Genomic DNA, 27128 nt, shown 5'->3' with positions numbered 1-27128 from the left:
GGGGACAGTGTAGCACATGAAGGTTTGGCCCATAATCGTTAACAGCAGAGTTTAATTTAGTAAACCTCATGAAATTTTAGTGCAAAAGTGCAGTAGGGCCACAGGAAGAACTAGATCCAGGCACCAGAAGGTGCTGGAAGGCTGGGGAAGATTTTCACATGGCCAACCAGAAATGCCAGCTTGGAGCTTCGGGCTTGGGGCAGCAGGAGTGAAGGCTGGAAGGGCACACAGGGAGCTCAATGGCATGATCATGGGGGTTGGGGGGACCTGAGATTTCTTTCGTCCTTCTTTTTTTTTTTTTTTTTAAAGATTTTATTTATATATTTGACAGAGAGAAAGAGAGAGAGAGAGAGAGAGAGGGAGAAAGGGAGGAGCACAGGCAGGGGGAACGGCAGAGGGAGAAGCAGACTCCCCAATGAGTAGGGAGCCCTACTCTGGGCTTGATCCCAAGATCCTGGGATCATGACCTAAGCCCAATGCAGATGCTTAATGGACTAAGCCACCCAGATGCCCAAATCTGGGAATTCTTAAGAGACATTTTCATGCTCCTTTCCCAACGGAGGAGGGGCCCACACCAAGGCTCCCAGTGAGGGATGGCTCCTCTTTCCAACATCCATGGGCAGATAGCCCTGCCTGGAGGCAGTGTTGGGAGCCGCGTGCCAGGAAGGGGTTAATGGATCGAGCAGTGGCTCTCTGTTGACTCTTCCAACCGTGGCCCACCTGTCTCACCCTTGTTGTTGAAGGCTTGTGGCTCAAGGACGCATACTATCGCTATCTATTCAAGGGCACATACTATTGCTATCTATTGTGAAAGGACATGTTGGAGAACTAAGCTTAAAATATCCTGCTTGTTAAACAACCCTGCTTTATAAAAGAGTGAATAATACAAATAAAGTTGGCATTGTGGCTGAATCCGGCCGTATGTCCCTCCTGCTCCCACTCTGTTTATCTCTCTTTTCTTTTCCTCATTCCCTTACCCTCATCCCTGGACGGTTGTCGCCCCCAGCGCGTGCGACAAGTGGCGCCCGAACAGGGACCTGAGCATAAAGCACATGAGAAGGTTCCGGAATTGAATTATTCAGGTGAGGGAACCAGGCGGGGTCCTGGAACGGTGGGAGTAAAATCATGGGACAAGAGCAATCAGCAAATCAGGTTTTATTCATAGCTGGATTACAAACCCTTCTCCGAGAAGGAGGGTTCAAGGTACCTAATAAGGCCTTGAGAAGCTTTTTCGAAACTGTCAGGGATTTATGCCCGTGGTTTCCGACTGAAGGGTCCTTAGATTTAGAACATTGGAGAAGAATTGGACAGGAACTGAAAAATCAAATTTCCCTTAGAGGCGAGACAGCAGTCCCAGCTGGGACTATGAGATTGTTTGAGCAGTTGCGACAAGTCATTGACCCTTTGCATAAGATTGAGATTATTTCCTTGAAATCTGAAACCGAGAACAAAAATGATCAATTTGAAAGTGAGTTTGAGGGTGATTCTGAGGAAATTCAGCCTCCCTCAGCAGCTATGATGCAAATGGCCTTATCATCCTCTTTTTTTCCTGGCTCCCCCCCACCTCCAGTTGGGGATCACTCCTGTGAAGTTATTCCTGAGCCTCCTGGGGTCATCCCCCCTGCCCCGCCACCTATATCTGATCCAACAAGTACTTATGGGTCTCATAAGGCAGACCTCAGGGGACCCCCTTTGTTGAGATCGGGAGGAGATGAATTCGGGGACGACGATGTATATTTGGACAGTGATAATGAAAGTCCTCCGAAAGGATACATGCAGATGACAAAATTTTCTGATAAAGGACAGAAAAAGGGGCCAGTCCCCGGGTATAGGGATCAAGCTACTAGTCCCTTGCTTTATATCTTACAAGCTCCAACCGCAGAGATAAGATCTGGGAAGGAGCACCTGCTGTCCCCCGGCAGACTTTCCCCATAATGACTAACCAACAATCAGCCAGGGGGTTTGATATTAAAGGTGTGACCCCCTTACAAAGGGCACTGTATGAGGCCGGAAGGCGCGGAGAGGACACCACTGGATTTACTGCTTTCCCTGTCTCTTTAGATAATGCCGGTCGGCGCATGTATTCAGCCCTAAACTTCAAAGTGTTCAAAGAATTAAAAACTGCATGTGCCCAGTATGGGCCCACTGCCCCTTTCACTTTGTCCATGCTGGACAATTTGAGTCGAGAGGCCCTGTGCCCTGGGGATTGGCATGTTGTAGCCAAAGCATGCCTTTCTGGGGGGGATTATTTGATTTGGAAATCTGATTATCATGACAGATGTAATGATCTTGCTAATTACAATAGGAGAACTGGAATTCCTGTCTCCTATGAAATGCTTGCAGGGACAGGCGCTTACCATGATGTAGGTCAGCAATTAGATTACCCTGAAGTGGCTTATACTCAAATCAAGGCTGCTTGCTATTAGATCTTGGAGGAAGCTGCCTACTTCTGGGGCCAGAACAGAGGAATTGTCCAAAATACGACAAGGGCCCGATGAGAAGTACTCAGACTTTGTAGCCCGTCTTCTGCAGGCAGTGGGGCGGATAGTTACTGATGTGGAAGCGGCACTATTATAGTAAAACAATTAGCTTATGAAAATGCTAACAGTGCATGCCAGGCTGCAATTCGGCCATGGAGAAAAACTGGAACTCTTGAAGGTTATGTCCGTCTTTGTGCAGAGATAGGCCCTTCGTACGTGCAAGGCTTGACACTGGCTGCTGCTTTAAGGGGAATTTCCCCACAACAGATGCAACAGCAGATGCTAAAACAGGGAACTAGAGGTGGCGGACGTGGGCAAAAGAATTCCACGGGAGCACAGACCTGTTTTAATTGTGGAAAGCCAGGTCATTTTAAGAGTCGATGCCCCCCCGGAATCCCTGGGTGGCGCAGCGGTTTGGTGCCTGCCTTTGGCCCAAGGCGCGATCCTGGAGACCTGGGATCGAATCCCACGTCGGGCTCCCGGTGCATGGAGCCTGCTTCTCCCTCTGCCTGTGTCTCTGCCTCTCTCTCTCTCTCTCTGTGACTATCATAAATAAATAAAAATTAAAAGAGTCAATGCCCCCAATTGAAGGCCGGTTTTGGGAATTCTGTGAGCCTGCAGCAAGTTAACAAACCTTTATCTCTCTGTCCCAGATGTCAGCGGGGGTTTCATTGGGCTAATGAATGCTGTTCCAAGACAGACGGGTTCGGAAACCCCCTTTCGGGAAACCGAGGTCGGGGCTTGTCGCAGCCCCGACAAACAATAGCGACGCTGACCCCACTACAGGATCCCTTGAACCAATTAGAGCCAACACAGCTGATCTCTCAGGGATTGACAAATTATACCGAGGTACCCCCTCCAGTGCAGGGCTAGATTTAGCTCCTGTTTCCTATATATATTTGGAAGGCGGGCAGCCCCCTAAACCCATACCTACCGGAGTATGGGGACCTCTTCCTAAAGGAACTTGGGGATTAATTTTAAGTAGATCCAGTTGGACTTTAAAAGGGCTTACTGTAGGGATCCCTGGGTGGCGCAGAGGTTTAGCGCCTGCCTTTGGCCCAGGGTGCGATCCCGGACACCCGGGATCGAATCCCACATCGGGCTCCCGGTGCATGGAGCCTGCTTCTCCCTCTGCCTGTGTCTCTGCCTCTCTCTCTCTCTCTGTGACTATAATACATAAATTAAAAAAGTTTTTTAAAAAAGGGCTTACTGTATATCCTGGGGTGATCGATGAAGACTACACAGGAGAGCTAAAAATTCTTGCTAGTCTCTCCCAAGGGACTCTCACATTGGAACCCAAGGTTCCTATTGCCCAGCTAATATTAATACCTAGATTTAAAACTGAAAATAAAGTAATAAAACCTCAAAGAGGCAGCCAGGGCTTTGGATCTACTGATGTACATTGGATGCAGTTAATATCTTCGGATAAGCCTTATCTCTGCCTTAAGGTGAATGGAAAAATTTTTAAAGGATTGGTAGACACTGGAGCAGATATGTCCGTCATATCTCAAAATCAATGGCCTAATGCCTGGCCCACGCAAGAGACCTCCACTCCAGTTAAGGGAGTGGGTATTATAACTACCCCTAGGATTAGCTCCAATCAGCTTTACTGGGAGACTGAGGATGGACACTCTGGAAGATTTTGTCCCTTCGTTCTTCCTATTGATCTTAATCTATGGGGAAGAGATGTACTTACAGAAATGGGCTTAGTCCTTGAAACAAAAAAACTTCCTGTTTCTAAACAACAGGAAGCTGTTTCCTTTATGATGGCTCAAATGGGTTATGTTCCAGGAAAAGGACTCGGGAAAGACTTACAAGGGATTGTACAACCCGTCGAACTTGAGGGAAATCCTGATAAATTAGGTTTGGGTTTTCTCCAGGGCCACTGACAGCCCCCCACGCTATGCCTCTTGAATGGTTAACCAATGCCCCTGTGTGGGTGGACCAGTGGCCCTTACCTGATCATAAACAAGAGGCTGCTAGAAAGCTGGTTCAGGGACAGGTGCAGTTGGGACATCTTGTTCCTTCCAACAGTCCTTGGAATACTCCTATCTTTGTCATTAAAAAGAAATCAGGAAAATGGAGATTATTGCAAGATCTCCGAGCGGTTAATGCCGTTATGAAGCCCATGGGAGCTCTTCAACCCAGGCTGCCTGCTCCTTCAGCCATTCCTTTGAATTATCAATTACTTATCTTAGATTTAAAAGACTGTTTTTTCACCATCCGTCTATCTCCTGATGATTGTGAAAAATTCGCCTTTTCAATTCCTACTACTAATCTACAAGCCCCTTATGCCAGGTATCATTGGAAGGTTTTACCTCAGGGCATGGCCAATAGTCCTACCCTATGTCAGGAATTTGTAGGCAGAGCTTTGACCCCCTTTAGACTTGCTTTCCCATCTGTGTATTGTATTCATTATATGGATGACATATTACTAGCCGCTGATGAGGAAGGGACTCTCTTAAGAGCATTCGAGGGATTGCAGTCTTGCCTTCAAAAATTTAATTTGATAGTGGCCCCTGCAAAGGTTCAGAGAGCTGGACCTTATGAATATCTTGGATATATTATTGAACAAAAAACTATTAAGCCACAAAAAATTCAAATACGCACTGCCCCTCTTAAAACATTAAATGATTATCAAAAGTTATTAGGAGATGTCAACTGGATACGTTCAACGTTAACTTTAACTGTGGGAACAGTTACGCCCCCTCTTTGATATACAAAAAGGAGACTCTAATCCGGCCTCTCCTAGAATGTTGATGGAGGGCACCAAACAAACATTAGAATTGGTCAATAATAAACTCTCGGAAGCTCAGGTTACAAGAGTTTCTTTGGTGGATTCACTATACTTAATTTTATTGAACCCTGCCATCATGCCCTTGGCTGTCCTTTGGCAACCTCATGGCCCTTTAGAATGGATACATCTCCCCTTACATTCTCTGAATGTTATTCATTCTCTTCCTAGCATGCTGGCTCAACTCATCACTCGGGGAAGGACGCGTTCCCTACAACTCCTAGGCAAGGAGCCTAACTTTTTAATCTGTGCTATGTTAACTAAAGACAAGTTTGAAAATTTACAACAGTTTGACCTTGATTGGCAAATTGCCCTCACCTCATACCCGGGCCAAGTTAAATTCCATTTGCCGGCAAATAAACTTCTGCAATTTCTAAATAAGGTTTCAACAATCCCACAAGGTTCCCTTTCTCACTCCCCAGTTGAGGAAGCTGCAAACATTTTTGTGGACGCCAACAAGTCTGGCAATATTGCAATTTATTATGTCTCTAAAAATGAGGAACATATAGAGAAATATCATTACTCAACTAAATCAGTGCAAAGAGCAGAATTCAAAGCTGTTGCTATTGCTTTACAAAAATATCCCGAGGCATTAAATCTTTTCACAGACAGTCTATATGTTGCTCAAGCTGTGCCCTTACTTCCCTCTGCCTTTTTATGTTGTAATGATGAAGAGTTATATACCCTCTTCTCATCTATTCAACACAGTCTTCTTAAAAGACATAATCTGATTTACATTTCTCATATTCGAGCTCATTCAGGTCTGCCTGGCCCATTATCCTATGGAAATGCAATTGCTGATGAAATCACGCATATTAATTTTCTTTCTTCTCTTGATGCTGCTAAGGAAAGCCATAGCAAGTTTCACCAAAATTCAGCAGCTCTTCGAAGACAATTTAAGATTTCACGCGAATCGGCCAGACAAATAGTAAAAGAATGTCGGACTTGCCCTGAAACCCTCAACCTCCCTTCATTTACTGTTAATCCCCGAGGCCTCGTACCTAATCATCTATGGCAAATGGACGTTACATTATATCTTCCATTTGGTAAATTGAAATATATCCATGTTTCTGTTGATACCTTTTCAGGATATATTTTTGCCTCTGCCCACAGCGGAGAAGCCTTTACTGATGTACAAAATCATCTATTTGCTGCATTCTCCCAACTAGGCCTCCCCAAGGCTATTAAAACAGACAATGGATCTGCTTATACCTCGTCTTCTTTTCAGCAATTTTGCCTAACTTTCAGCATTTCACATTCCACTGGTATTCCATATAATTCACAGGGTCAGGCCATTGTTGCAAGAAGTCATTCCACCCTGAAAACTTATTTACATAAATTAAAAGAGGGGGAGATACTTAAGGGAAAGACCAAGTATTCACCACATATGCATTTGGCATTAACTTTATATGTTTTAAATTTTTTGAATGTTGATGCAGTAGGTAAGACTGCACCTGAGAGGTTTTGGGCTCCAGAACCGGAGCCCTTCCTCTATGCACGATGGAAGGACATGACGGGACAGTGGCCTGGCCCAGATCCAGTCCTCCGGCGAGGATGAGGGTTTGCTTGTATTTTCCCACAGAATGAGGAGATTCCACGGTGGCTGCCGTTGCGGTGCATCCGATTTACCAAAGAAAATGGTCCGCCTCTCCCTGCAACCACAAGTTCCTCAACAGGACCAGACGGTGAAACCCGGGAGGAGAAGGGGGAGGAGAGCCCCATTGCCTACTTGGGGACAAATAAAAAAGGTGGTTGGCGAGGCCAAACAAACCGTACGTAAAGCCCAGGCCCCCTTTACTCCTACTAACCTGTTTTTGGCTCTTTTAGCAGGCATCTCCACCTCTACTGAGACAGCCGAGGCGTCCTCTTATTGGACTTTTATGGTGGACCCTCCTTTTGTACGGCCCGTTACTTGGGATAATCCCACCCCTCATGTACGCACTAATCTAACAGATGTGCTGGGCGGGCTGGAGGCATATTCTATTGAGGCTGTCGCAAGACCCATCAGCTGGACTGGGTTGGCAGATCAGGTTCCAATTTGTTTCCAGGCCGCTGAAAACGGTCAGTCCCCCTCCTATGGGTGCCTTTTTACTAAGCAGGTGACTCGCACTGGCAAGCGTCGGTATTGGGATGACGAAAGACATAATGGAAATCGAAGGGAGGAGGAAATGGTTGATTATTGGGCGCTTAATGAACCATTCTTCGCACGGGGGCTACTTCTAACCTTCGAGATCCTCCTCCTGGAATGAGCCCTTGGGACTATCCTGACTGCCCTACAGTGCCCAATTGGAAATCATCTCTCCCGGTTTGGAGAGAATGCAGAGTGCGAGACCCTGAGACTTTGCACCCAGTGATGACACCCTCTTTGCGTATAACGGACTGGTCAAAATCAAAATCTGCAGCCTGGCAAGAAATGCGAGTCAGAGTGAGACCTCCAGGACTCCGTGCTGTCGATGAACATTATGGACACGTGCCTCCCGGCACGCTCTCAACACCACGCATGATACATTCGGACCTTTGGAAGCTGGCTTCGGCTCTCCGTCCCCTTAAAACAAACTCTGCTACTGGACCTATCTACCCCCCTCATGTTGATCTGTATATTCAGGCTTGCGTACCGCGTCCCTTCCTGTTGGTGGTGGGGAGAGGCAAAATTGATAAGCTTCAAGCCTCTCAGGACAAATACCAGGCTAGTTGCCAAAATTGTGTATTGACTAATTGTTTGCCTGTTCATCTGCCCCCTGGAGATGCTCGCCCTGTTACAGTTACGTTAGTACAGCAACCCCCGTATCATGCTCCCTGTTAATGTTACTGGTCCGTGGCATACTAGTTATGGGTATTCCTTTGCTAAACAACTCACTGATATGGTGGTAAGAACAAAAAGGTTTTTGGGTCTGTTGGTGGCAGGAATGGTTGCTTTTGTGTCTTTGGTAGCCTCTGCCACTGTTTCTTCTGTGGCACTCAGCCAAACCATCCACACCGCTCAACATAATTCCTTGGCCTATAATGTATCTGTGGCTCTTGCCACACAAGGGACTATTGATCAAAAAATTGTTGCTCGTCTGCAGGGGTTGGAAGAAGCTGTGGAGTACCTGGGAGGGCAACATGCTCGGCTCCGAGCTCAGTTATCATTGCAATGTCATGCGGGCTTTCAGCATATCTGCGTCACCGCACTACCTTATAACGAGACAGAACATACATGGGAGCAAGGGCAGCAACATTTAAAGGGGATTTGGAACAATACAGATTTAAGCTTAGATTTGCTAAGCCTGGAACAGCAAGTGGCTGCACTTAACAATGCTCATCTCTCTATTGAGAACCCTGCTGAATTGGCAGATAGATTTTTGAAAGGTATCCGAGGTATTAACCCCTTGCAATGGTTTGAATTTAATTCCCCTGGCATTTGGATTATAATTGCTGTCGCTACAACCTTAGTAATTGCTTTAACTATTGGAATATGCTTATATGCGTCCTTTAAAAGTTTCCAGCACAAAGCCCTTAAAAATCTCTATTTTCAAAATCTCAAATTAAAAACAATAGGGGGGGATGTTGGGAGCCGCGTGCCAGGAAGGGGTTAATGGATCGAGCAATGGCTCTCTGTTGACTCTTCCACCTGTCTCACCCTTGTTGTTGAAGGCTTGTGGCTCAAGGGCGCATACTATCACTATCTATTGTGAAAGGACATGTCTGGAGAACTAAGCTTGAAATATCCTGCTTGTTAAACAACCCTGCTTTATAAAAGAGTGAATAATACAAATAAAGTTGGCATTGTGGCTGAATCCGGCCATATGTCCGTCCTGCTCCCACTCTGTTTATGTCTCTTTTCTTTTCCTCATTCCCTTACCCTCATCCCTGGACGGCGCCCCCAGCGCGCGGGACAAGGCAGCAGGTGGTTGTCAGTGCTGGGCCTAAGCCTTAGCCACCAACTTCTAGAATGTGTGTTTTGAGAAATCTCCTGGTTCACAAAGCCCTTTTATGAAACCTACTCTCCAATCCTCGGGGTGCTGACATCTGTTTTCGTACTTGGTAGCTGTCCCTCTGTCCACCCCAGCAGGTGGCAGTGGGGACAGCAGACCAGGGCCATGATCAGAGCCCATCCTCTGGGAACTTAGAACCAAGACATGAGTTAGTCTCTGGTGGCAAGGAGATAAAAATCTGGGAGCTGGAAGGTTCCAGACAGAAGAGATGGGGCAGGGAGGAAGAGGAAGGAGGACAGGGAGGAGAAGGAGGAGGAGGAGGGAAGGAGGGAGAAGGAAAGAGAACCAAAACGAGAAGCAGGGCTCCTATGGCCTCAGCTGCACCTGGGAGCCCAGGCCTGGCTTCCTGGTGACCTCCCAGCTCCCAATTCTGGAATCTTATGTCCAAATAAACCCTATATTTCAGTTGTGAAGCTCTCAAAACCTCCCTGTGCTCCCAGCAGCCCCTCGGCTTTCCCGTGCACACGGCGTGCCACTATCAGGACTGGCATCCTGCATGACGCCCATCACATGGTCCAAGAACCACAGCCCCCATCCACTGGGTCGCCCCTTCTCCACTTCACTGCATTTCACCAATTTACCCAGAAACAGGTTTCTTTGGAGACTCTCTCCCCAGGATGTCTCTCCTGTATCTTGGCCTCATGCTAAGTCAGCCCTCCTGGCTGAGCTGTAGGGCTCCTGCTCTTACCTCAGGCTCTCCCTCTCTTCCCCCTGCACGAACCCTTCCTTCCATCCATGAAGGGTCTGTTACATCCCTGCCTTGGGCACATGCCTGATGCTTCAGTCTTCCAGGTATCCTCTCTGAAGGGCTTAGGGGGTTGGGTGTCCCCAGGACGGTGCACCTCTGTGCCTGCCCTGCGGGGTCTGTCGCCACCTAGTGGCCAGGTGTGGCCTATGGAGAAATGATGCCCAGAACGAGGTGGCATTCTCCTGGGCCAGGTGAAGCAGCCCAAGATGGAGTCATTTATGTGAGGCCAACTCATAAAATTGGGGCATAAAATCTATCGGAATTGCAGTTTCAAACTCCCCCTGAAATCTAAGTCTTAACAGGCAAGTCAGGGACTTTCTGCTAAGCATCAGTGAGATCACCTGTCCCATGGGCTCTCTCCATCCACTGAAGGAAGAGGAGGGAATCCACCTGGGACCCCTGCCCTTCTCCTTAAGGGAAATTGACCTTGCCCGAAACAATCCTTTCTTTTCTTTTACAAATAACTTCCTTGCCCCTCTGTCTTTCCTATAAAAACCATTTTGTACAACCCAGAGCCTCCCTCTACTTGCTAGATGGGATGCTACCCAATTTGTGAATCACCTAATAAAGCCAATTAGATCTTCACATTTACTCAGTGGAATTTTGTTTTTTTAACACCGTGAACTTCCACCACTTGCCACAGTTTAGACCATGTACTTGCTGTCGGATTTATTTTTATTGCACACCTTTCTCTTCCACCTGACCGTATGCCCCATGAGGCCAGAAATCATGTTTTACGCACCTGCAGCAGGAAAGCTGATCCTTGACACACGGTAAGTGCTCCACAGCAGTGGGTATCCCGACTCCCTGTATGCTAAATGACAAAATTCTGGAGGTGAATTCACCTTCTCCAGGTTTCACCTGGGTCAGTTCGGGCACAGAATGAATCCCAGGCCCTCTCTGCCAGTGCATTTGGCTTAGCTGAGGTCCAGGCTGGTCTAGTCTCTTTCAGGTCATGGTCAGGATGACAACTGATGAGCATTAATTTATTAGGGGGGAGACCAAAGAAACAGACGGGAAGTATAATTTATAATTCATGTATTTCCTGTGAATATAAATAGCTGCCCAGTTTGCTTCACACTGCCCTACAGAGTATTGCCTAATGCCATTTGTCCCTAACATATTTTCCTACAAATATTATATGTAGAATAAATAAAACAATCCATGTGTTTTGGTATTAATGTGTATTTCTGCCCTAGCACGTGTTGGCCAGTGATAAGGGAAGAGCCCCTGAAGGCCTGATACACAAGGGATGCCATTTAAATTCCTTTCTAAGCCAGCACTGACTGTATGTAAACGTTATTTAGATCAAAAGCTTGATTTATGGTGCCAAGCCTAGGTCATACGTAGCCTAAAGGAAAATCATCTGTCTTTAAGATATCGATCAATGCTCCTCCTGCTGCCTGCATTCCTTGACATTAAAGCTCATGGTTCCCGCCTGTATGTTAATCTATAATCTTTGGAGCTTTCCCAAGATGTGAAAACCATTCATTCTCTGGAGCGCTTTCTTCACTGTGAAGCCCTTGTTTCCCTGGGCAACTGTCTTAACTTGGGCTCAAAGGAAACTCCTTCTTTTAGAGATTCTGAAAGGCTTGTTCATTTAGCATCGACACCAGTGAGAGGTAGTGAAGCCGACCCAAGCATCTCTTCCATCAGGCACAGGTGACACCCAACATTGAGCATCACACTAACAATCACAAAGCAATCTCTCGCAATTCGACTTGTGCAAATGGTATCGTGATGATTTAGCTTTCAACTTAATGTATTTTTGTCTTAGGCTTTTGAATTTTCTTCTTATTTTTTTTTAAAAGATTTTTTTTATTTATCTGAGAGCAAGAATAAGCAGGAGGAGGGACAGAGGGAGAAGGAGAAGCAGCCTTCCCACTGAGCAGGGAGCCTGACATGGGGCCCCATCCCAGGACTTTGGGATCATGACCTTAGCTGAAGGCAGACACTTATCATGACTGAGCCACCCAGGTGCCCCTGTCTTAGGCTTTTTTAAATAAACTTTTTATTTTGGAATGGTTTAGATTTACAGTAAAATTGTGAATATAGTATAGTGGGTTTCTGTATTCTCCTATAATTAATATCTTACATCTGTATGGTGTGTGAAAAACATGAAACAAATCCCAGTTGAGGGATTATACAAATTATCTACTCAGTCCTCAAAACTGTCATCAAAACCCAAGAAAATCTAAGGAGACAAGGTGACTAAATGTCACACATGTGGTTTCCTGGACAGAATTCAGGAAAGGAAAAAGGACATTAGGGGAAAACAGGACATCTGAATAAATGATGGACTTTGGTTCATATGAAGGCATCAATATGAGCCATTCATTGTGACAGGTGTATCATACTTGTGTAAGATTAATAATAAAGGAATCTAGAAACCCTGTGTATATCACTGTATTTTTTCCTTAAATCTAAAACTTCTCTAAAATAAGAAAAATTTACTTAACAAAGAATACCCACGTGAAATCTAGAAAATACAAAGGAAAACCCCCCCTGAGCTCACAGATAAGAGATTGGTGGTTGGCATAGTTGGGATGTAGGTAAAGATGGTCAAAAGGTACCAACTTCCAGTTATAAAATAAGTGAGTCCCAGGGATGTAAGGCACAGCATGGTGACTAGAGTTAACCGAACTGTTCTATATATTTGGAAGTTGCTAAGAGAGTAGATCTTCAAAATTCTCACCACAAGAAACAAAGTTCTGTAACTATGCGATGTGAGGGATGTTAACTAGACTTATTCTGACCATCATTTAGCAATATATACAAATATGTCGTACACTCGAAACTAACAGAATATTTTACGTCAATTATATCTCAATTAAAAAAATCCAGATGCTACAAAATAAAACAAAACAAGGAACAATGACCCCAACAGGATCACAGTATAAAGGCGCTGAGGAGTTGAACTGTAGGCGGCAATAACTTAATCTGTAGGAATGGGCACATGATATCACATCTTTCATTGTAAGGACGGTTTTCCAAATGGGAGGTTAGGTTAGTGAGGCATCTTATAAATTTATCATGAATAACCTAATGGAAAGACAGTGCAGTAGCATGGGAAGACCATGGGGAGTCCTTGGGGTCAGAAGGAGAGGCAAAGCTGGCTTCTGGATGGTGTGGCTCTTGGCAACATAATGAAATGTGGAGAGCCTCAGTTTTAGTCCCTGTAAAATGGGTATAATAATGCTCACCTCTCAAGACTGTTAAGCTGGTGCATGAGACTGCTTTCCACGGGGAAAGCAGACCCTCCACCTTCCACCAATGCTGAGCCTGCAAATGGGTATGAATCACAGAGACGGCTTATTTCAAGGTGTAAATTGCTTGTAGAATGTATTTGATTCGGGAAGTTAGTTTTAATTCAAGTGCATAAACTATCTAAAGCGGGAACACCGATTTGAAATTTTATTGCCTGTTGTAGGTAATTGGGATTTGTGTGCCGAAAATTGATTAGATTAAATCATCTGAAAATTAAATCCCAGGATCTTATTTGCATTGTTCATTTGATTCAGAATAGTTTCAAATAATCAAAAATTCGATATTACCGTAAATTCTAAATTAAAGATGTCTAAATCCATGAGGTTTTAAAAAATAACCAAGTGCTTAAAAAATGTAGTGTCCTTCCCCATATGGACCACATTCCTCTCTTGACAGTGTCAGATCCTGGATCTAATGAGGCAGCATTAAATATAAATAATGTGCTTCTCCCCCACTGCCAAACCAGATGACATACTCACCAGTGGGGAGCAGGGACATTTACTTTCAGAGCATTGCGGAAAGTGTCCTAAGGACAAACAGGGAATCAGAGTGAGGTAGTAAAACAAACAGACAAGCAGCCGGGCAGCCAGCCACAGTGGTTTAAAAAAAGCTTACATATGCTGGGTCATAAAGTTTGCACTACTGGGTATTTACCCCAAAGATACAGATGTCAAAATGAAGGGGCACCTGCACCCCAGTGTTCATAGCAGCAAGGTCCACAATAGCCAAATTGTGCAAAGAGCCCAGATGTCCTTTGACAGATGAATGGATAAAGAAGATGCAATATATGTATATAAAATACACACACACAATGGAATATTACTCAGCCATCAGAAAGAATGAAAACCTACCATTTTCATCGATGTGAATGGAACTGGAGGGTGTCATGCTGAGTGAAATAAGTCAATCATTCTCTGGTCAATTATCATATGGTCTCACTCATATGTGGAATATAAGAAATAGTGCAGACGACCATAAGGGGAGGGAGGGGAAATGGAATTGGAAAAAAATCAGAGAGGGAGACAAACCATGAGAGACTCTTAGTCTGGGAAGCAAACAGAGGATTGCTGGAGGGGAGGTGGGAGGGGGGAAAGGGTAACTTGGTGATGGTCCTTAAGGAAGGCACATGATGGGATGAGCACCGGGTGTTATATGCATCTGATGAATCACTGAACTCTACTTCTGAAACTAATAATACCCTACATGTTAATTAGTTAAAATTTTAATTTAAAAAGAGCTTCTGATGTTTAGGTTTAGGGTGAGATGATACTTTAGATATTCAGATGTGTGCTGAGGGTGTCTCTAGGGGGCTGAGTGGATCTGCTATGAAGAACAACCTGGAAGGAGCCAGGTAGAGCCATATAAAGCTTCAGAATAATTTCAGAATACAAGGTTTTCAGTCTTGGCTTCTCAGATTGCAAAAGTAGTGAGTTCATTGTAGCAATCTTGGAATATTCAAATAAGGCTCCCCCACCCTAAATTTGAATAATTTGCTAGAGCTATTTGTAGAATTTGGAAAAACGGTTTACTTGCCAGATTACTGGTTTATTACAAGGGCTGTTAATGGATATGAATGAGTCGCCAGGTGAAGACATACACAGGGAGAGAGCCAGAAGGGTCTCGAGCATGGGAGCTTCTGCCACTGTGATTTGGGGTGCACCACTCTCTTGGCACAAGGATGTGTTCTAGAAGCTCTCCAACCATCAACCTTTAGGGGTTTTATAGAGGCTTCATTTTGTAGGCACAATTGATTATGTCATTGGCCTTTGGAGATTAATTCAACTTCCATCTTTTTTCCTTCTTCCAGATAGAGACAAAACATGGGGCTGAGAATTCCAACCTGCCAGTTCCAGGGTTGGTTACCCTGGCAACCAGCCTCCATCCTTAGGGACTTTCCAAAAGACACTTCAATAACATAAACTCAGGTGTGATTGAAAAGGGCTTTTTAATGAATGACAAAAGGCATCTTTATGGAAATTCCAAGGGTTTTAGAAGCTCTGTGCTAGGAACAGCACAAAATTATATTTCTATCAATCAATCAATCAATCAATCATCATCTATTCATTTACTTATATCAATGTGAATTCCTCCAGAGAAACAGAACCGGTAGCATATTATTTACATATATTTCTAGCAAAGCAAGTCTGAAATCCATAGGATAAGCCATCAGGAAGGGCAGGCTGGAAATCTTGGCATGAACTCAAGCTACCATCTGAAGGTGGAATTTCTCCTGAGAAGCCTCAGTTCTGCTCTAAAAACCTTTAGATTGTTTGGATCAAGCCCACCCAGATTATCGAAAATATTCTCTTTTACTTTGAATCAATTGATTATAGACACATCACATCTATAAAGTGCCTTCTCAGCAACACCTAGATCAGTGTTTAATTGAATAACCAGAGACTGTAACTTGTCCAGTCCAGCTTAGCACATGGAACTTACTCATTTATCTATTTTCTATTATCTATTTATCTATTATCTATTATCTATCTATCTATCTATCTATCTATCATCTATCATCTATCATCTTTATCATCTATGTATCCATCCAACTGTCATCTATCTACTGTGAGCACTTTCTTACTGTACATTCTTTTGTATAAACTATGATCACATTCCTGGTTGTTTTTTTTTTTTTTTAGAAAGGGGAGTTACCAAATGAAAGATGACAACTTATTTTAAAATTCTGAATTATATAGGTCAGAGGTCAGCAGACTTTCTCTATAAAGGGCCAGATAGTAAATACTTTTGGCTTTGTGGCCCATACATCTCTGTCACAACGACTCAACTCTGCTGTTGCAAAGCAAAAGCAGCCACAGACAATGTATAAAAGGATGAGCATGGCTGTGTCCCAATAAAACTTTATTTACAAAGATAGGTGTTGGGCTGGACTTTGCCCCAGGATAGACTAATTGCAAAGGGATGTTTTTAGAAACAGTGGAAAAGGAAACTAGCAAGAGAAGCTGCTGAGGGCAGAAGTGGGTGTGTGTGTGGGGGGACAGGACAGGGCACCTCAGTGCTCAGAGCAAGAGCGGAAGCACCATGGCTACTGTGTGAAAATCGTGACCATGGTTGAGTTCCATGTGAAGCCAGCAGTGCTGCTCTCCAAACGTGGGGTCTCCTTCCTTCCAAGTGCATGGACTTCGCTGCCCACTTTGATGTTAGGTGTTGATTTGGACAGTGAAGTATAAGCAGGAAGGACATGTTGCTTAGGAAGGACACTTGAAGGGCTAGCATGGGATTTGTCACATTTCTGTCCCAATGCAGCAGTTTTCTGAGGGAGCCTCCCTCACCTGGTCAGCTGAGCAAGCGAGATGCCCCGGTCAACCCACATTGTGTGAGTGAGATGTAGACCTGGACTGTGTGAGGCCACCAAGATTTGAGGTTGTGCGTTACTGCGACAGAGCCTAGTGCACCCTGAATGATAGACCTACCATCAACCACAGCCCTTACCTGAAAGAGTACCCCGTTACCACCTGTCTTTCGGACCCTACCTTTTGTCTTCATAACGCATACCACAATCCAGCATACACTTATCTGTTCATTTATTGATTGTCTCCCCCTCAAGTATACGAGCTTCCCCAAAGCGGAGACTTCTGCGGTGCTCATTGCTGTCAAAGTGTAGTATGTATTTATTATGCGAATTAATCAACATCACTGAAAGCCTTGACCATATAAAGAAGCACTTACTAAATACAGGGTATTGCATCAGGACTGATATGCAGGATCTTAGTGAAGCTGAATATTGTTATGCTTCTTTTTCTGTATAGGTGAATTACTCTCATTTTACTTTTTCTTTAAAAAAATGATTTTATTTATTTATTCATGAGAGACACATAGAGAGAGGCAGAGACACAGGCAGAGGGAGAAGCAGGCTCTCTGCAGGGATCCTGATGTGGGACTCAATCCCGGGATCCCGGGGTCATGACCTGAGCCCAAGGCAGACGCTCAGCAGAAAAGGCAACAGTGAGCATCTGCTAGCAAGATGGAAGTTACAATCTTATGTGATCACAGAAGGGACATCCCATCGCTTTTGCTCCGGTCCATTGGTTAGAAGCCACTCAGAAGTCTCATTCATGCTCAAAAGGAGGAATTTACACAAAAGCACGAATACCAGGATGCAAGGGCTGTTGAGACTATCTGGGAGTTCAGACAGATGAAGTCACCTGCCCAGGGCCATGTGGCAGGTGCGCTGGTAAAGGCCTTGCCTCCCAGAACTTACCTCACGGAGATGGTATCAGAACTATAGGCGAGGGGCACCTGGGTGGCTCAGTTAAGTGTCTGGCTCTTGATTTTGGCTCAGGTCGTGACCTCAGGGTCATGAGATCAAGCCCTGGGTTGGGCTCTGTGCTGACCATAGAGTCCGCTTGAGATTCTCTCTTTGCTCCCCTACTCCCCACTCCTGTGCACTCTCTCTGTCAAAAAAAAAAACAAAAACAAAAACAAAAAACCTCTAGGTGATTATGGATGAAAAAGTAATTTGTATTCCCTGAAGCATCATACAAATACTTTGTTCTCACTAGGGTCAGAATCTGGGCTCATTTTTTTTTTTTAAGATTTCATTTATTTATTCATGAGAGACACACAGAGAGAGGCAGAGACACAGGCAGAGGGAGAAGCAGGCTCCGTGCAGGGAGCCCAAAGTGGGATTCGATCCCAGGTCTCCAGGATCAGGCCCTGAACTGAAGGCGGTGCTAAAACCGCTGAGCCACCCGGGCTGCCCGACTAATACATTTCTAATTTTTCCTTTTTAAAAATGTGAAATAGAAAATTTAGATTTACTTTCAGAAAGAAATCAACTTCTAACGGCCTGAGATGATAAAACAAATTTCTTGAACCTAAAAATACTTTGTGTCTTCTGGTAACATAATAAGTTTATATCTCTACATTGGTAACAGAAGCCAGTGGAACTATTTCTGTTCACCTCCTCTTTGTCTTTTTATTTGGGCGAACAATGTGTCCAGCTAAAAGAGTACATTCCTCATCCTCTGCAGGAGGCGTGGACATCTGAGTGAAGTCTGGCCTCTGTGTGATATGGGGCTCCCAGGGGGAGGCCTGGCAGCCGGGTGGCCCAGCCTGCCTGTACGTCCTCCTCAGCTTTCTTCTTTCCTGCTCCAGCCACCAGCTGGGCTGTGAGAGGATGCTGGAATGACAGCTTCATGCTGAGGGCAGAGAGAAGAAAGCAGGACTCTGGGAACTGGTTCAGCACTGCTTACCTCTGGGCTTCTTTTTTTTTTTTTTTTTTTTTTTTTTAAGATTTTATTTATTTACTCATGAGAGATACAGAGAGAGAGGCAGAGACACAGGGAGAGGGAGAAGCAGGCTCCATGCAGGGAGCCCGACGTGGGACTGGATCCCAGGACCCCGGGGTCATGGCCTGAGCCAAAGGCAGATGCTCAACCACTGAGCCACCCTGGTGCCGCTTCTTATTCTTTTCTTCTTCTTCTTCTTCTTCTTCTTCTTCTTCTTCTTCTTCTTCTTCTTCTTCTTCTTCTTCTTCCTCCTCCTCCTCCTCCTCTTCTTCTTCTCCTTCTCCTCCTCCTCCTCCTCCTCCTCCTCCTCCTCCTTCTTCTTCTTCTTCTTCTTCTTCTTCTTCTTCTTCTTCTTCTTCTTCTTCTTCTTCTTCTTCCTCCTCCTCCTCCTCTTCTCCTCCTCCTCCTCCTCCTCCTCCTCCTCCTTCTTCTTCTTCTTCTTCTTCTTCTTCTTCTTCTTCTTCTTCTTCTTCTTCTTCTTCCTCCTCCTCCTCCTCTTCTCCTCCTCCTCCTCCTCCCCTTCCTCCTCCTCCTCCTCCTCCTCCTCCTCCTTCTTCTTCTTCTTCTTCTTCTTCTTCTTCTTCTTCTTTTCTTCTTCTTCCTCTTCAGATTTTATTTATTTATTTAAGAGAGTGAGAGAGAGAGAATGAGTCAGGGAGGAGGGACAGAGGGAGAGGGAGAAGCAGACTCTCCACTGAGCAGGGAGCCTGCCCAGACTTCTGACCTACAGAAATAAATGGGTGCTCCTGAAGCCACCAAAGTTTGTGGTGGTTTGTCACTCAATCACAGAAAACTCACCCAGTGATATTGTGCTAATTTCTTGGTCCAGGCTTTAAAAGACTAGCAGTCTTCAGTTTTTTGTATAATGGAACAATGGCTCTTGGGCTCCAACTGTAAGGAAGCCCAACAGCTCCTAGGAGAGGCCCTTGTGGGGAACAGAGACTCTTTGTGCAGCCACAGCCCTGTGCCCCGAAAATAGCCAGGACCACTCTCCAGCCTGTGACTGAGCCGCCTTGGCAGAGGAGTGGCGATGTGGGGAGCAGGGAGGGGGTCCTCTAGCCGCGGTCGATCTGTCCCAGCTGTGTGAGGAGGACAGGCTACTTCCGCTGAGCCCTGTCCAGATTGCAAGATAAATGATTGTCCTTGTTTTTAGCCACGAGTTTTGAGGCGCTGTAAATACAGGGTGAATTTTCTGCTCTTTGCCCTGGACCAAAATTGCTGATTATTTCACCCATGATGTGAATGATATTAAAAAGAACATAAAGCCATTAAAGACATTTCTACCTGAGGGGGAGAAAACAGCCCTTGCATCTGTTAAGGGCACATTATCCCAGCCGACTTCCCTCCTGGGATTTCGTGAATCATGGAGTGCAAGGGACAGAGAGCATCTTGCAAATTCCTAGTCACAAGAGTGGTTTATTAACTTTGCATTCCAGTTAACCACATTCACAAATATGACAGGATCCCATGCTGCTGAGGGTGAGGTGAAACCAGTCATCTTCGACACTGCCTATGGGATCATAAGTTGGCATCGTTCTGGAAACTCTTTTAACTTTATCAATCATTGTAAAGTGACTAATGTTTTCACATGATTGGAATGAAAAGAGCCTAATGTAGATACAGTACCAAATGCAAAATACACCCTAGCCCAACCCTCTCTATACAAACATACATTCATTTCAGTATTATTTGAAATTGAAGAGATGGAAGCAACATGATGTTTAACCACATGGGTACATGGGTATTCTTATTGTCATTATGATACACACATAATGATGTTATATTACGTATCATAATAGAGCATATTACCAGGAAGCCATTGAGACAGTGTGCACGAACGGTTTTTAATGATAGGGAACAATGCTTATGATATAGTGTTAAATTAAGAAGGATATAAAATCACATTCTACTATATAATACATGAAAGTTGGTTCTTCAAGTCAAAGATTTCTAGTAGCTAAAATATAGATGCAGCTTCATGTTTAATAATAAAGAATTCTTTATTGTATTTTTTTGTTGTTTCTCTGGAATTCAAATTTGTTTGTTTTTATTTTTATTTTATTTTATTTTTATTGGAGTTCAATTTGCCAACATATAGCGTAACACCCAGTGCTCATCCCATCAAGTGCCCCCCTCAGTGCCCCGTCACCCAGTCCCTCCCATCTCCCTTGCCCACCTCCCTTTCCATCACCCTTTGTTCATTTCCCAGAGTTAGGAGTCTCTCATGTTCTGCCTCCGTTTTTGATACTTCCCACTCATTTTTTCTCCTTTCCCCTTTATTCCCTTTCACTATTTTTTATATTCCCCAAATGAATGAGACCATATAATGATTGTCCTTCTCTGATTGACTTACTTCACTCAGCATAATACCCTCCAGGTCCATCCATGTTGAAGCAAATGGTGGGTATTTGTCGTTTCTAATGGCTGAGGAATATTCCATTGTATACATAGACCACATCTTCTTTATCCATCATCTTTCGATGGACACCGAGGCTCCTTCCAGAGTCTGGCTATTGTGGACATTGCTGCTAGAAACATCGGGGTGCAGGTGTCCTGGCGTTTCATTGCATCTGAATCTTTGGGGTAAATCCCCAGCAGTGCAATTGCTGGGTCATAGGGAAGGTCTATTTTTAACTCTTTGAGGAACCTCCACACAGTTTTCCAGAGTGGCTGCACCAGTTCACATTCCCACCAAAGTGCAAGAGGGTTCCCCTTTAAAGAATTCTTTAAATAACTGATGGTCCATCCATAAAACAATACTTTTTAGCCACTTAAAATTGTTTTGTAAGGATACATAAATTTATGGAAAGATACTGAGGCCATTTGGTTAAGTGGTTGTATTAGCTCCCTAGGCTACTGATGGAAGTGCCTTAAAATAAGACACATTTATTCTCTCTGTGTTCTAGAGGCTGGAAGTCTGACATCAGGGTGTTGGCAGGGCCTGGCTCCCTCTGAAGGCTTTGGGGGAGACCCCTTCTTTGCATCTTGTAGCTTCTGGGTGTTTCTTGTAGACCACATCAGGCCAATCTCCACCTTTGTTATCACTTGGTAATGCTCCTTGTATGTGTCTTCATGCAAAATGTCCTTCTGTGTATGTCTCTGTGTTCACATTTCTTTCTTCTTATAAGGACACCAGTCATACTGGATTAGGGCTCTCTATGATCCAGTAGGATCTCACCTAATCTAACTAGCTACATCTGCCAAGACCCTATTCTAAATAAGGTCATGCTCTGAGGTTCTAGGGAGATAAGAATTTTTGGGGAGACACTATTTAATTCAGTTTAGTGGGTGAGGTTAAAAAAGTCAGACTTTGTATATAAAATTATATATAATCCTTCACTAAAAAGTTAAAAAATTATACTTGACATACACACATACACTCGTAGACATACAGATGCACATATATACACTTTAAAGATTGGAAGGCTTTATAAGAAATATTCCAGAGTGGGGGATCCCTGAGTGACTCAGCAGTTTAGCTCTTGCCTTCGGCCCAGGGCATGATCCTGGAGTCCCGGGATCGAGTCCCACATCAGGCTCCCGGCATGGATCCTGCTTCTCTGTCTGCCTGTATCTCTGCTTCTCTCTCTCTATGTCTCTCATGAATAAATAAATAAAATCTTAAAAAAAGAAGAAATATTCCAGAGTGGATATCTCTGGATCGCAAGGTTTTGGGCTCTGCTTTAATGATGTTATTATTTTTCCTGAGTTTTCCACATTTTCTACATTGAGAACACATTTCTTTTACAGTGAAAACAATACTGAATTAAATTTTTTTCTTTTGCCAAATTGTCCAAAATTAAAATAGCTGATGGTGTGGATTGCATTGCACATTAGTTGCTACAGGCACTATATACCTCTCCTGGAGGGATTTTGCCAATCCAGGATATTTCAGACTTCTTGCAATGTGTGTGTCTTTTGTTGCAGCAATTGCATTAAAAAATAGACTTACTTTTATTTTTAAGCTTTCATTTATTTATTTTTAAATTTAAATCCAATATTATTAGCATATACTGTTATTATTAGTTTTGGAGGTAGAATTTAGTGATTCATCAGTTGTAATATAATACCTAGTACTCATTACTTCAAGGTCCCCCCTCCCTTAATGCCCATCTAGATTTTTTATTTTTTAGAGCAGTTTTGGGATCACAGCAACATTGAGCAGAAGGTACAGAGAGTTCCCTCCACACATGGATGGTCCCCCTCCACGGCTGCATCCCCAGGCCAGAGTGGCACATTTGTTGCAAATGATGGATCTACAATTGATAGTCATAGTCACACGAAGTCCACAGTTGACCTTAGAGTTATTAAATCTTGGTATTGGACGTGATATGGGTTTTGCCAAATGTGTAATGACACCTACCCACCTTATAGTACCATGCAGAGTATTTCCACTATCCTAAAAATCCTTTCTTCTCTGCCTATTTATTCCCCTACTTCCCCAGCAATCACAGATCTTTTTACGGTCTCTATAATAGCAATCGCAGTCTGCAGAACGGATCCTAAGGAAATCATTAGGCGTAGCCTCCCCGATCCAACCAACACGGTGTTCACCACCTCGTGTGGCGTGAAGCCTGATAGAGTCAGCTTAGGTAAGTGATGCTACCTTCAGTTGATGGAATTACGCACAGTCACTAAAAATAATTTACAGTATTTACTGACTGGGGGCAGAGGTTTGTAATATATTAAGTAAATAAAATCTGACTACTGAACAATAGGTCCCATATGAACATTTTCAAGCAGATACATGCCATGCTGTTAACAGGGCTTGTCTGCATGGTGTGCTTAGAAGCAATCTGTTTCAAACTTTTCTCCTTTTGGATCACCTGCATTTCCTACCTCTTTTTCATAGTAAATACATATTAATTTTTAAATAAGGAAAATAATAGGAGCCATTCATTAAAAATGGGTAATGCTTATCCATGGGTGATGTTGAGATTACAGACGGTTTTTATTTTTATTCTTTATTTTAGGTCGAGCCTAATATGAAATTGCTCTTTCTGTAGGAAAAAGAATGGTTACGTGTAGGCACTTTTATATTATTCTATTACTTTTAATATTAAAAAAAATTCTAGGGGGATCGTGTCACCTGTTCACTTAGGTTCCTCAAAGGGCTCCTGTTGAGGGGATTTAAGACTGTGGCTCTCATACAAATAAATCTAAAAAGGAACACATGTCTGAGATTTTATTTAACTCACTAATTAATGAGGAAACCAACTAGCACGACATTACAACAGGTTCAATGGAGAATTCAAAGAACACACATGTACACGCTATCACGGATGCTGAAAAATTTCCAAACAGATGCAAAACTGGCCAATATCTGAAGAGCAAACATCAAGCGTATCTTCACCAAAATTCACTTGCATATCTATATATCCATAAACAGGAGTAATTAGCATTACTATCAGTTTCTTAGAGCTTTGTATTAGTCGGGTTCTCTAGAAATAGACCCAGTAGGTGTGTTGTGTGGTACGTGCTGGATGGCTGGTTTGTGCAAGCACACCCTGAACGTCCCTGTTAATCACTATCTTGAGACTATATGGATCTCATCCTCCCACTATATTCCCATCAAGCAAGAAATGTAGAAAAATGTGTTGTTCCGTGTTTGAGGTCAGGTGCTCAGGAGACAACCAACCTGGAACATAATGAGGGGTGTCCAGATGGCAGGTCTTCATGTCCTTGGAACGCTGGCCATGCAAGGAGGAAAGGTGACAGGTAGTTGCTAGGCTAGTTGCTACATTATAAAAGCAGCAGGTGGTTTTCCCAATGAGCTACTTCTGGACTCCCCTAATGTAAGCTCCCCCAATGAATCCCTATGTTGATTGTTGTCTCTGGGTCAATTCTTGAGTCTCGTGGGACGACCGCCCACCCTGGGCTTAGAGTCTGCTGGTGCGCAGCTGCACGATATGCAGGTATATATATATGTATGGTGTATTATGAGAAGCTCACTCATGCAATTTGGGAGGGTGAGGAAGTGCGGACCTGGGAGACTTGGTGCTGTGGTTCTCATCAAAGTCTGAAGCCCTCAGTCCAAAGGCCTGAGGACCAGGAGCGCCAATATCCAAGAGCATTGGGTATTGGAGAAGGTGGATTATTAATTGCTATTATTAATAAGCAGAGAGAGAAATTTCACTCTTTTTCACCCTTTTGTTCTATTTAGGCCCTCAGTGGATTACATGAGTCTGCCTGCATTCATTTGGGAGCCATATCTGCTTTACTCAGTCTCCAAATTCAAATGTTAACATCTTACCAGGATACCTTCACACACACACCCAGCAATCGTGTCTAACCGGCTGTCTGGGCACCTTGTGGCCCAGTCAAGTTGACGTATAAAATGAACCATCATACGCTTAGAGTTTTCAATAATGATTGAAGATGGCTCAGGTCCTCTTGCATCAGGTAACTCCATGTGGAGAGCAAGGTGGAGTCACTCTTGTCAAGCGCTGACTCATATCAAACAGTGACTTAAGGAGCCAAAGGCATTGCAGCTAAGACCAGATACTGGCCGGTGACACCAGCACCCACCGATGTCACCCCCAGAACCGACAGCCAGCAGAAGCGTAGGAGGCCTGCAGGGGCCCTAGACGGGTGACCTCCCTCAACAAGGGAGGATTTTTGCAGCAAACCGTCAGACTTGCCAGACACTGACCCCTCCACGTCTGACCACCTCAAAAACGCAGCTGCTGCGGAAGGCCCTGCCCGAATGAGGCCCAGGAGCAACAGAGATCCTTCCCCGCTGGGACGTACAAGGCAGTGGGAGCCGGGAGCGGACCCGGACGGGCCAGAGGCCTTATCCCCACTGCGCACCCACACACTCACTTCGCCTGGGATGGTTCACTTACAACGTCCTGTTCCACCTCATTTGTTGTGTGGCCTGTCTCCTGCCTTGTTTTGTGGGACGTGCAAGAAGCCAAGTTCAACACGCCGTGAAATGTCCCTGAATTTGGAATCCTGGACCTGCTTCATCATCGCGTGAACCTTGCTTGAGGACCGAATAAAGCCGGCCCTGGGGCAGACACACCTTACGTGTGCACCTTCATAGTGTGCTCACGACACCCCCACGAACTTCTTTGCTCATTTCAAAGTTTTTCACTGCTTTTTTGGACATTTCTTTTTATATGTGAAGATAAAAACCCAATTCTTGACTGTACCCTTTGGTCTGGACCCTGGTTCTCCTCTGGACCAAAGGAAGACCCTCCCCAACCCTCATCCCTTTGCATTCAGGCCCCACTAGGCCCTCCGACTTCCTGGGGCTTGAGGACCTCCCGCCGCCCACCTGCTGCACGGAAGCCTTGCAAGAGGGGATCCTCCTCAACCTCACCCTCCTACCCAGCGATCTCCTGAGGCTCTCCTGACGTGCCCACCCCCACCTGAGCTCAAACTTTGTTTCCTCAAGGAAACCCCCTCCCAACCCCTGCACCTTCATCAAAGCTTCTTTTAGACACTTTGCCACAACTTGAATTTTAGTGTGAATATGTTCTATGTAAATCTGAACTTTGTGATTTTCAAATAGCATAGGCTAAAAATCTTAGTAAATCCGTCTTTCTGCTTAAACTTGGAAATAATGCAAACCTTCTAAAGTACCCTTTCCCTCTGCCCCCTGCCCCCCCCCCCCTCCCAAAAAAAGTCCCTCAGGACCGCAGAGCTTCAGAGCTGCGTTTCCAATGATCTGTAAACAGGGATTCCACCCTGGGTGGCTGGAGGACAGAAGTGTCCGCACCCGGGGTCAGCAGCGTAGACCTTGCACTTGCTGTGACACTTCTGTGGTGGTTACTGTTGTTCCACACGCAGGTCGTTATGGCACTTGCAGGGGACCAGAAGATGCCAGGATTATGGTAAGCTGAAGATAAGTGAGATACAGCAGACACCAGACGTGCCCTCCCCTCTCCTGCATGGGGACACTCTTATCAGAATCTACGGAACAAACCTCCCTGACACAACCCTTTAGCCTCTCCCAAGCATTCACCTTTCCACGGCTCGCCACGCCTAAAAGCCTACATTTCGTTTCCTTTGTCCTGTCACTTCTCTTCAAATGTATTGTCCCATGAAGACTCCTTTGGGTTACTCTGCGCTGAGTTTCCCCCACCTGTATGCATGCAGCCTGTATTAATAAACTCTCCTTATTCTTTTGTTTTTCTCTTGTGTGTCTTTTGTCAATTTAATTTTCAGGGCCCAAGCCACAACACCAACGAGCGTATAGGAAAATTTCTTTCCCCCTTCTCCTACACACTCACGGTTACCATAACTTAAAGTGTCTAGAAGCTCCGACAATATTCTCCAGTGGTAGTGCTGAGGCTAAGACTCTTCTCTAAAGGCCAGTCCTCACGACTCCTGGTGCTGACACTCTAAACAGTAGGAAAAAAGTTTTTTTTAAAAGATTTTATTTATTTATTCATGAGAGACATAGAGAGAGAGAGGCAGAGGCACAGGCAGAGGGAGAAACAGGCTCCCTGCGGCGAGCCCGATGCGGGACTTGATCCTAGAACCTTAGGATCACACCCTGAACCCAAGGCAGACGCTCAACCACTGAGTCACCTGAACTGAGAAGAAATTTTAAGAAGTATATCAGGGAACAAAATTGGCCACACTGGCCTTGGGTGTTCATTTTTGTGG

General features: G+C 44.5%; 1 protein-coding gene and 1 long non-coding RNA gene across 2 annotated transcripts in view; both read right to left on the bottom strand.

Moving 5' to 3' along the window:
- LCA5L (lebercilin LCA5 like) overlaps positions 1-20912 on the bottom strand; it is a 280078-nt gene extending 259166 nt beyond the window's left edge. Inside the window, exon 1 of the mRNA XM_072740540.1 lies at positions 20866-20912. The gene's annotated coding sequence lies outside the window, so the exon portion shown is untranslated. The remainder of the gene's footprint in view (positions 1-20865) is intronic.
- LOC140595755 (uncharacterized) lies at positions 1141-7207 on the bottom strand. Its single transcript, XR_011997638.1, has 4 exons — positions 7083-7207; positions 6487-6599; positions 4439-4532; positions 1141-1435 (listed from the first exon to the last, which is right to left on the bottom strand). It is a non-coding gene; the product is annotated as an uncharacterized lncRNA (long non-coding RNA).
- Positions 20913-27128: the final 6216 nt, after the last annotated feature.

This window comes from Vulpes vulpes, chromosome 15, assembly GCF_048418805.1.
Source record: "Vulpes vulpes isolate BD-2025 chromosome 15, VulVul3, whole genome shotgun sequence".
NCBI lineage: Eukaryota > Metazoa > Chordata > Mammalia > Carnivora > Canidae > Vulpes > Vulpes vulpes.
This window is presented reverse-complemented; position numbering and strand designations above follow the sequence as displayed.